Below are 11,721 nucleotides of genomic sequence, written 5' to 3'. Positions count from 1 at the left end.
GTAATAAAACAGCCCTAAATGCCAACAGTACATTCATCCATCAGCAGAAAGGGCCGGAGGAGAGGGTAGAGGGTTGTGCAGAGAGGGCCGGAGGTACTCTGTTGAGTTGCTGCTATATAGAGAGACATTATTTCTACTAGTTTACACATATCCTATAGTCTACACCTGTAGCCTACACCTATCCTATAGACTACACCTCTAGCCTACACCTATCCTATAGACTACACCTATCCTATAGCCTACACCTATCCTATAGACTACACCTATCCAATAGTCTACACCTAGTTTATAGACTACACCTCGAGCCTACACCTATCCTAAAGCCTACACCTAGCTTATAGACTACACCTCGAGCCTACACCTATCCTAAAGCCTACACCTATCCTATAGCCAGCACCTAGCTTATAGACTACACCTCGAGCCTACACCTATCCTAAAGCCTACACCTATCCTACAGACTACACCTATCCTATAGACTACACCTCGAGCCTACACCTATCCTATAGACTACACCTATCCTATAGACTACAACTCTAACCTACACCTATCCTATAGACTACACCTCTAGCCTACACCTATCCTATAGCCTACACCTATCCTATAGACTACACCTCCAGCCTACACCTATCCTATAGCCTAAACCTATCCTATGGAGTACACCTATCCTATAGACTACACTTATTCTAGAGTACACCTCAAGTCTACACCTATCCTATAGACTACACCTCTAACCTACACCTCTAGCCTACACCTATCCAATAGACTACACCTATCCTATAGCCTACACCTATCCTATAGACTACACCTATCCAATAGTCTACACCTAGTTTATAGACTACACCTCGAGCCTACACCTATCCTAAAGCCTACACCTAGCTTATAGACTACACCTCGAGCCTACACCTATCCTAAAGCCTACACCTATCCTATAGCCAACACCTAGCTTATAGACTACACCTCGAGCCTACACCTATCCTAAAGCCTACACCTATCCTACAGACTACACCTATCCTATAGACTACACCTCGAGCCTACACCTATCCTATAGACTACACCTATCCTATAGACTACAACTCTAACCTACACCTATCCTATAGACTACACCTCTAGCCTACACCTATCCTATAGCCTACACCTATCCTATAGACTACACCTCCAGCCTACACCTATCCTATAGCCTAAACCTATCCTATGGAGTACACCTATCCTATAGACTACACTTATTCTAGAGTACACCTCAAGTCTACACCTATCCTATAGACTACACCTCTAACCTACACCTCTAGCCTACACCTATCCAATAGACTACACCTATCCTATAGACTACACCTATCCTATAGACTACACCTATCCTATAGAGTACACCTTTAGTCTCCACCTATCCTATATACTACACCTCTAGCCTACACTTTACATCTAGAATGAGGCTGAGCTCCAGGATCCGGTCTCCTGTCTCCCTCCTCCAGCCTCCCTCTAGTCAGCCTCCAGCCTTTCTCCTTCTGTCTCCCTCCTCCCTCCCTCCTCCAGCCTTCCTTCAACCAGCCTCCTTCCCTCTTCCCACCTCCATCCTAATCCAGCCTGCCAGCTGTCTCCCTCCAGCTCCTTTCCTCCAGCATTCCTCCCTCCTCCAGCCTCCTCTCTCCCCCTTTTCTACTTTCTCACTCTCCCCCAATCTCTTTCTCTCTTTGTTTTTCTCTCTCTTTCCTAGCCAATAGGAAACAGATGAGCTATTTATTCCGCGATAGCCCTCCATTGCCCTTCCTGTCGTCACGGCAACACATCTGACATACATTTTCACGTAGTTTGGAGTAAAGTCTCCTTTTTAGAGCCGATCGTTTTGAAGTAACAACATATTCTTGGAGAGGAAGTCTTCAAGTCAAAAACTACATGTTTATTTATTACAATCGGGATTAGGATTAAGTTCTTGAAACTAGATATACTGTTCAGTAGCAAGCTTTATTCACTCCATATGGATTGAAGAGCTCTTGGACGTGAACATGGTGAAAATGTCCCACCTTTTCACCTGGATCAATACTTAAAAGCCTAAGACATCCATGAAATATCACTGACCAGATTAAAGACGAAACCCTAGGCTAGCGCCCTCTTGGATGAAACCCTAGGCTAGCGCCCTCTTGGATGAAACCCTAGGCTAGCGCCCTCTTGGACGAAACCCTAGGCTAGCGCCCTCTTGGACGAAACCCTAGGCTAGCGCCCTCTTGGACGAAACCCTAGGCTAGCGCCCTCTTGGACGAAACCCTAGGCTAGCGCCCTCTTGGACGAAACCCTAGGCTAGCGCCCTCTTGGACTGAAAACCCTAGGCTAGCGCCCTCTTGGATGAAACCCTAGGCTAGCGCCCTCTTGGATGAAACCCTAGGCTAGCGCCCTCTTGGATGAAACCCTAGGCTAGCGCCCTCTTGGATGAAACCCTAGGCTAGCGCCCTCTTGGATGAAACCCTAGGCTAGCGCCCTCTTGGATGAAACCCTAGGCTAGCGCCCTCTTGGATGAAACCCTAGGCTAGCGCCCTCTTGGACGAAACCCTAGGCTAGCGCCCTCTTGGACGAAACCCTAGGCTAGCGCCCTCTTGGACGAAACCCTAGGCTAGCGCCCTCTTGGACGAAACTCTAGGCTAGCGCCCTCTTGGATGAACAATAGTCACGATCATTATGAGATGATGATAACACATTAGAAGGGGTAATAGGCCTAAATGCTTATGACAAGTCTTACAATGCATTATAACTGCATCATAATGCATCATACATGCAAGCTTTAAGTTTCACAGATAAATGAAATGTTTCTTATTCTACTCTAATTTAAACAGATCTCGTTCAAAATTGCATGCAATACGCAGTCCGTTTTTTTACAACAACACAGTAAAACAAACCAGGTGGGGACAAGCCATAGTGGAGAGGTCAGAAACGGAAACATGATGCTGTCTCTCCTCTCTCGGCTCTTATCATGTCTTGTAGTTGGTCAAATGCTACATGGTAAAAGAGAACATTAACCTCACAGTATCACTTATGTAACATATATGTCAGGCTGTATCAGCTCACAGACTTGAAACCAGGTTCACAGTACTAGATACAGAGGGTAGTGAGACAGAGAGAGAGCGAGAGAGACAGACAGACAGACAGACAAAGAAGAGAGTGAGTGATAGAGAGAGAGAGAGACAGAGAGAGAAAGAGAGAGAGTGGGTGGTGAGAGATCGTGAGAGACACAGAGAGAAAGAGAGAGAGTGTTTGGTGAGAGATAGCGAGAGAGAGAGAGACAGACAGAGAGAGAAAGAGTTTTTCTTTTTTATTATATTATGTAATTGTTTGATGTATTGTATTGCTTTGGCAACATCTGATCGGGTGTATTGGCATGACAGGAACTATTTGAATTAGAGAGAGACAGAAGGTAAAGTTAGAGTGACGAAAGAGGATAAGAAGGGACTGAAGTGGGAGCTATCTGGTGGTGGAGAGACCCTCTGTTCGCTCTGCTCCCCAAATTATCTCACGTTTCCTGGATTTCTGCCACGGTACTCCGGGAAGAATGGGTTTATTTCTGGCAGAAGAAAGGAGAGGAGATGGAGTCCATGGTCAGACATGAAATGTTTGAATGAGGGTCATGTCACTTGTGACCCTCTCTTCTCAATTACTAGAAATGATCTGACACACTATCTATGATCGATGATCTGATGACACACTGTCTATAATCAATGATCTGATGACACGCTGTCTATGATCGATGATCTGATGACACACTGTCTATAATCAATGATCTGATGACACGCTGTCTATGATCGATGATCTGATGACACACTGTCTATAATCAATGATCTGATGACACGCTGTCTATGATCAATGATCTGATGACACGCTGTCTATGATCGATGATCTGATGACACGCTGTCTATGATCGATGATCTGATGACACACAGTCTATGATCGATGATCTGATGACACGCTGTCTATGATCGATGATCTGATGACACGCTGTCTATGATCAATGATCTGATGACATGCTGTCTGTTTATGACCAATGATCTGATGACACGCTGTCTATGATCAATGATCTGATGACACGCTGTCTATGATCGATGATCTGATGACACGCTGTCTATGATCGATGATCTGATGACACACTATCTATGATCGATGATCTGATGACACACTGTCTATAATCAATGATCTGATGACACGCTGTCTATGATCAATGATCTGATGACACGCTGTCTATGATCAATGATCTGATGACATGCTGTCTGTTTATGACCAATGATCTGATGACATGCTGTCTGTTTATGATCAATGATCTGATGACACGCTGTCTATGATCAAATACTGTACATTCTCAAAGTAATCAAATATACTTCCTACTTCTGATCTATGTAAAGGCTTGGGACTGTTGTGAATGCATGCACTAATCTGGTGAATGCAGATATCCAGAGCAAGAAGGATTGGTAATCTACACCACACTAATCCTATGACCATCAGAAATCCACTGTGCTTTTTAAACCTGTTTCCTCTTGTGGAAAGCAATCTATTGAGTCAAAGGCACTGAAAGTACCGCACTTGAACTTTTTGCTGGATCCAAATCCTTGCGGATCAATTAATATGGGCTCCACATTTCCTGATGAAATAAACATCTCAGTTGGAAGTCCAGAGGATTTCATGGGCTCTCAGAACCCTAAACCCTCCTAGAAAAAGCATGGCCATTTCAGTTATGTCCTGACCATTTCCAATTGAAATGTAGGATGTGGAGACAGAGCCAACCTGGTTCAAAGCCTGTATGATGTGGAGACAGAGCCAACCTGGTTCAAAGCCTGTATGATGTGGAGACAGAGCCAACCTGGTTCAAAGCCTGTACGATGTGCAGCCTGAGCTAACCTGGTTCAAAGCATGTTTGAAAAGAATTTCAAATACTTTGAGCGTTTGATTGAGCCTGCCTTGGGTTCTAGGTGGGCGGGGTTTGCATTCCATTGGTTCCATTGCACCAGGTAAGCTCAATCAATCATAGCTAAAGTATTTGAAAGAAATCAAATCCTATTTGAACAGAGGTCCGGTGCATTGTTTAACATTCGACAGATGTGGCCATTTCATTTTTTTTCTCCACTGCCAAATGTCGCTTCTCACTTCTACAGTCACAGCTGAGTCATCATCTAAAATCTCAACAGTATAATACCACACATTCATTGAGAGTGTAACATTAGATACTTTATGGTACAACATTATACTCGGGTAAACAGATACAGCGATACGTTCTCTCGGGCTTGCTCTAGAATGCCTTGGTCAGTGATCGGTGGTGGACATGCAGCACCTGGCCAGGGCTTTGGGCAGGGCTGACAACCAGATATCCAGAGGCAGAACGTGTCTGGGCTGAATGTGAGCGGATTAACGCTCACCACACATGTCCTCTCTAGGAAACTCAAGCCGACTTTTCAACGTAAAAGGGCGCCAACAAGTCTCTGTGGTAAAAGGCAGGGACACATGCTATCTGAAACGACCCAATAGTCATGCAGCCGTGATTCCTCTGGGTCAAGGGAGGGCAGGGAAGGAGGGGCTGATGGAGGACAGGATAGGGCCAGGGAGCAAGTGACTACCTTTGGCTGACCTTCCCCTTTTCTTTTCAGCCTCAGAATATCTATTCTAACTACACTGGCAGCTCTGTGTGTGTGTGTGTGTGTGTGGTGTGTGTGTGTGTGTGTGTGTGTGTGTGTGTGTGTGTGTGTGTGTGTGTGTGTGAGTGAGTGAGTGAGTGAGTGAGTGAGTGAGTGAGTGAGTACTCACCAGTGAGGATACCATGTGAAGCAGGTGTCTGTTCAGTTTCCCACCTAGATCTACTGGTGACTGACTGCATGTCATCACACCCCCTGTATCTCTATCTTCACTCTGGCTGACACTCTGTTCCAATATCCACACTAGCATACTACGTAGAAGGAAGCTATGCACGTGATCCTTTACGAGGTTGAATTGTCCAAAATCTAGCATAGGGTAGATTTTGGACAATTCAACCTCGTAAAGGATCACATTTAAATGGCTGATGTACAGTACCAGTCAAAAGTTTGGACACACCTACTCATTCCAGGGTTTTTCTTTATTTTTACTATTTTCTACATTGTAGAAAAATAGTGAAGACATCAAAATTATGAAATAACACATATTGAAGAATCGCAAATATAAAATATATTTTGTTTTGTTTAATACTACATGATTCCATATGTGTTATTTCATAGTTTTGATGTCTTCACTATTATTCTACAATGTAGAAAATAGTAAAAATAACCCTTGAATGAGTAGGTGTGTCCAAACTTTTGACTGGTACTGTACATTATAGCCTATGTCTGTGGTGCTTCAAAGTCAGTCCCTGCTGAGTGCATTTTCTACCACAAGAGAAGTTCCTTCTCTTCTTTAATCAGAATCTGAATCACATTGTGCAGCTGCCGGGTAACTTAGGTTATCTAATGGGAATTTACACATGGCAAAGAGATCGCCATCCCAGAGTAACTTCTAATACAGCTTTTACTGTGTTATAATGTTCAGACGGCCCACAGTTCCAATCTCCTCGTGTAATTTACCGACAGGGACGACCACTGGGATAATCTCGGAAGTTCCAATCTCCACGTGTAATTTACCGACAGGGACGACCACTGGGATAATCTCGGAAGTTCCAATCTCCACGTGTAATTTACCGACAGGGACGACCACTGGGATAATCTCGGTAGTTCCAATCTCCACGTGTAATTTACCGACAGGGACGACCACTGGGATAATCTCGGTAGTTCCAATCTCCACGTGTAATTTACCGACAGGGACGACCACTCTGATAATCTCGGAAGTTCCAATCTCCACTTGTAATTTACCGACAGGGACGACCACTGGGATTATCTCGGAAGTTCCAATCTCCACGTGTAATTTACCGACAGGGACGACCACTGGGATATTCTTGGTAGCAGTCATATGAATAGATTTATTTGAACATAGTGCATATAGACTTGAATGGTAATTCCCATTGTAGTAATTCTCTATCTATGGTGGTAGTCCCACTCTAAAATCAATCAGAATGAATGTGTTTTAAAGCTCTCCACTTAACTGCTGTGCTGTAAATAAGGAGGACCTGGATCGTATTCAATAGGGTACAACAGAATACAAAAAAGGAACATTTCTTATTGGACAAGTTCATGTAACATTAGTCCCTCCCGGTTTTAGTCTATTTTTTTCTGTTTTAGAGCCTGATGAACACATGGTTCCGTCATTGTACTGTGGCCGAGAAGAGTGCACTGGAAAACAAATTGTTCAATCCATCGTATGTTACAGTCTAAAGAGTCACACTGTTTAATATTGTATATCCCATACTTTGTCTTCTAACATTGCATATTTTTTTATTTTTTTATATAGCAATGTAATACCAATTGTTGTAACAATTAGCTAACTTCAATTATTTGTGCCTCTTATTAGCTACTCACAAAATGACAAATGTATCATCTTTAAAACATGCAGGAATAGACACTGGTTGTATTGGAATCAAAGGATTCTGTTCTGAAATGATTACAACATTGTGTGTGTAGGACTATTGGTTCATCATGCATTGGCCTTACTAATGCTATCAATATTTTCTCTCTCTCCCTTCATATTCTGCAAATGAATTAATGATGAGGACAAGCCGGAGTTACGAAGGAACACAAATCATCGTCCTTACCAGTTGGCAGAGAAACGAGAGGGATAATTCAAAGTGAGAAGTGGATCAACATTTAGAAAACCAAGGTTACACTGACTATGACGTGGAAACATCATGCATTATTCCCACACAGAGACGAGGAGTCTTTGATTCTTTGCTGGTGAATGGAGGAGAACTATTCTTTTTCCACCACATGTGGGTCTCTCAACAACATACTGTAACATAACAAAACTTGAGTGTAGCCTATGTTTAGGAATCTGGTGTTGCTATTATTTCCATTAATTGAATTTCCTTCCTCTCCTCATCTCTCCCCTCTCCTGCTCCTCTCCTTTTTCCCTCTCCTCTATTCTCTGCTGGATTACCCCTCTCAGGCGTGACCTAAACGTCACCCCCAACCCATCCCCAGGCGCCACCCTCCTCCAGCATGTAACTCTAGCTAGCCTGTTTAAGCATTAGCATTTACATTTTATTGGAAGCATTGAGATTTAGAGCGAGGGATCTATCAGCTCTGAACAGACAGAATGAGTTAACAATGCATTACCTGCCTTTTATGGCAGCTATAACTCTCTGCCCTGGTCCGTAGAAGATATTAATGGAGGGAGGAACGGAAGGATGGATGAGGGAAGTGAAGGTTGGTCGCATTCCCGCCAAGAGAGAGGCGGGGGGGCTATGGGCCCTGGTGAAAAGTAATGCACGTAATAGGGAACAGGGTGCCATTTGGGACGCAGATAAGATATGGAGATGCTGGGTCTCTCTGTTGGCTTCTTTACTGCACATTAAACATGATAGTGAGTCAAATTATAGAATCACTTCGCAATCACCTTCATACGGATCAGTGATCTACGCGCCGCTGTGCTGTGAGACGCTAATGCCAGAGCTGGGTTAAAATACTATTTCAAATATTTCACACTTTTTGAACGCTTGCTCTAAGCTGCCTGGCGTGCCAGATTCGCCAGGTGTGCGTTTTTGGACTATTCTGTTGGTCCATTAAGCCAGGAAAGATCAATCAAGCACAGTCTGCACAGATAACGTATTTTTAAATGATTTCAAATAGTAATTGAACCCAGGTCTAGTTCTGCGCTGTGAGAGGCTGAGGCAGAAACCATCACTGCAGTCAAGGTATGGCCATAATATCTGTGCAACAATAACACAGAACAACAGCTGGAGGACAGCTGTGCAGAGCTGATCAGAACACCAGTGAGACCACCAGAAATGGCATTGGTCTCAGAGATACTCAGACACACAGCCCCTATTGAAATGCAGTATCATAACTTCTGAACATTTAACAGCAAAATAAAATAATATATTCTGTATAAATTCAGTGGCAGAGTGTGTATGTGCATAATAGGTCTGTGTTGTTGAACAGACCATGCAACACTGATCAAGCCCACCTCAGGTATCCTTCCCTTCCCTCGACTCTAGCAACCCCAGCTGCACAGTAGCCCCCTTGACATTCATTTGTGATGATGTGCAGCAAGACAACCAACCTATCACAGACAATGTCCTCAAACTCATTTACACTGAAAGTTACTGATACTCTTACCGCACCGGCTGTTTGTGGATGCTGGCGCGAGCGCACAAACCCATTATTGTACCTCCATTTGTTAGGTCTGCTCACACTCCATGACATCACTGCAACAATTATCACCTGAAATCCATGTATTGTATTTTTACAGTACACAAATAACTCAGACGCACAATACTGAGCTGAAATATTGATTTAGCTAGACAGCAAATTTTCATCTGTAGTCCCTCGCTGATTTGACTCAACTGGTTCCATAAGCCTGATCATATTTTCCCAGATGCCTCAGTGTTTATACACTACACACAAACACACCATGGTCCTAAGGCTGCGTCCTTGATCATCTACCCTTCTCCAGAAGAGTGCACTTGTTCACTCCAACACATGCAGTTAACATTAGATTGGTGGAAGCACGGCTGTAGGGGTCCAGTCCATTCCTTTTAAAGGAATGAGGGTGGGTGCAGTCTTTGGGAGAAGGGTAGAGAATAGGAACGTAGCCTCTCCCAGTTATTCAGCACAGAGCAGACAACACCAGGCTCCATAAAATCCCCTGCTGTTCACTCCCTCTGCTGGGCTTAATGGTCCCACAAGCTGGACAATTTACTGGTGACCTTAACATTCCATTTGTGGAAGAGCTATTTTTTTTTCTTCTCTGAAAATTCCACTATCCAGATGTAGTTTTTGCAGCAAAAAGAGACTGAAAGGGAAACCTAGGGGCAGATATCTGATTGTTCCATGATTAGGGTCAGGAGTTTTACTGACCACCATGTAATCGAAGCAGGAATAACTAGTCTAGGCCCTAGCCTTTACTATGCAAGATATCTGCTCTTTCCATGACAGACTGACGAGGTGAAAGCCATGATCCCTTTTGATGTCACTTGTTAAATCCATTTCAAATCAGTGTAGATGAAGACAGGTTAAAATGATTTTTAAGCCTCGAGACATGGATTGTGTGTGTGCGTGCCATCGAGGGTGAATGGGCAATAATTAAGTGGCTTTCAACAGGGTACAGTAAGTAACAGGCACATCAGTTTGTGTCAAGAACCGCAACACTGCTGGGTTTTTCCCAAGCTCAACCATTTCCCGTGTGTATCAAGAATGGTCCATCACCCAAAGGACATCCAGCCAACTTGACACAACTGTAGGAAGCATTGGAGTCGACATGACCAGCATCCCTGTGGAAAACAGTTTCAATACCTTGTAAAGTACATACCCCAAAGAACTGCAGCTGTTAAGGGCAAAAAGGGGGATGCAACTCAATTAGGAAGGTGTTCCTAATGTTCTCTACATTGTCTAAAGCTGCCTCATACAGCCCAGGTGGAAGAGAATATTCTATAGAATTAATTTGTGTGAAGAGCATTAAGTTGCATCAAAGGAATACTTCCTCCCATCTGTCGCCAACATGGTACTGTTCAATTAAAACATTTTTTTTTTAAGAGTTAGACTACACATTCGTCAACCAACTATTCACAACATATCAATTATTGCGTTGTTATAAATTAAGATCCAATAAGTGCTCTCTAATGTGAGCTATGAGATTTAGTTATGGGCAAAACAGTAATGATTTGGTCCATTTCTGGTTAAACATTTCCTGACAAGGCCAAAGTAACATGCCAAGTGGCTCCATCTGCTGGTATACTATGATTAGTGCAGTTACTCAGCTAGTAGAAACATCACAAGGCCTTTCAAATGTTGAAAACAGTTTACTACAAGACAAAACAAATTTGCAGAGCATTAAAAAAAAAAAAATTGTAAAATGCATCAAATGCTGCACATTTAAAAACATGATAAAAAAAATGTATGACTTCAAATGAAATCTTTGAAAGTAAAAGGAGTGGTGTGACAAAATAAAAGTGAACAGGTATTTATTCAGGACACACACACAAAAAAAAAAAAAAATCTAATGACATGAAACATGTACAACCCTGTTACACGTGTCCAGAATAGGGATGTTTCTCAACGGAAGGATGTCTAAGTTTGTCATTTACAAAAAAACGGTTGTTTCTATGACTACAGTGGGTAGACAACTCAGAATTCACTAAAAAAAGAAATCACTGCAAGAGGGGGAACAAATCAAGTATGAGTAAATCTAGAGAACAGCTGACGAATAGGACTCTGTCCATCAACTCAACAATATATAGGCTACACCAAATGAACTGGGATATTTCCCTCTTATGGGACTACATGACCTTCCGCTTTGTCACCACATATGTGGATGTGATATGGGAAACTAGGTCTAAGGGGTCAAATCTTTCTACAACTCCTTTAAAATCAACTTAACGATAGCAAGTGGAACAAATACACTTAACATATAATCCAAAGTACTGACATGATCTTAAAATGTTAGACTAAAGCAACAAGCGTCCCATGAAATAACACTGTCTGCCTTGTTCCAGTCTCCCACACAGCCCACTGACAAGAGCACTTTGGCTGAGACATTTAGCCACAGGGTGGCGTACCTTGATCGAATCAATGCTGGTTTTGTTTCACATTACTGCAGCGCACGTGGATTGTCCAACCTCTCATCATAAGAATGGTTACA

This window comes from Salmo salar, chromosome 15 (genome assembly GCF_965601325.2).
Source record: "Salmo salar chromosome 15, fSalSal1, whole genome shotgun sequence".
Classification (NCBI taxonomy): Eukaryota; Metazoa; Chordata; class Actinopteri; order Salmoniformes; family Salmonidae; genus Salmo; species Salmo salar.
The sequence above is the reverse complement of the archived record's forward strand: the minus strand, read 5'-3'. Positions refer to the sequence as shown.